We start from the raw sequence: 697 nt of genomic DNA on the forward strand, positions 1-697 counted from the left end.
CACAAAGAAAGTGTTTCATCACTAAAGGATCTGTTGTAGACATACACCATCTATCAATTATCTCCCACAGGCTAGAAGAAGTCAGTGCATGCATTGACTGCATTAGCTATACAATTAGCGTAGTTCAGCGCTATCATTGAAAAATTTATTGATTTAATGAGCCATTCATTGTCATGAAGCCTGTCATGACTCTGGCATAATGTTTACTGAAATAAGAAAACCTCGGAAAAAATGAATGTGGATGTATAGGGATGGGAATTGATAAGATTTTTCCGATTCCGATTCCATTTTCGATTCTGTTTAACGATTCAATTCTTTATCGATTCTCTTATCTGTGTGTTTTTCTATTATTATTATTATTATTATTATTATTATTATTATTATTATTATTATTATTATTATTATTTATTTTTTTTTTTAAAGGAGAATTAACAGGTAGTTTACTAGGGGTGGGAATTGATAAGATTTTATCAATTCTTCTAACAATTCCTGAGTAATGTTTTGAGGGGAAAAAAGTAGTTTTACAGTCTTCTGCACCAAAAGGAACAATTTAAGTTTTTCCTAAGATGAAACTTGAATTATAATTTTTCCCTTAAAAAAGAACAGTCAAATTTGTATTTGCCTTCATTGGATGCCCCCTGGAATTTACACTTTTTCAAATTTTGCGCTGTTGACAAGTTAACCCTCTCTGAGAGGT

This window comes from Lipophrys pholis (assembly GCF_963383615.2).
Source record: "Lipophrys pholis genome assembly, chromosome: 2".
Taxonomy (NCBI): Eukaryota; Metazoa; Chordata; class Actinopteri; order Blenniiformes; family Blenniidae; genus Lipophrys; species Lipophrys pholis.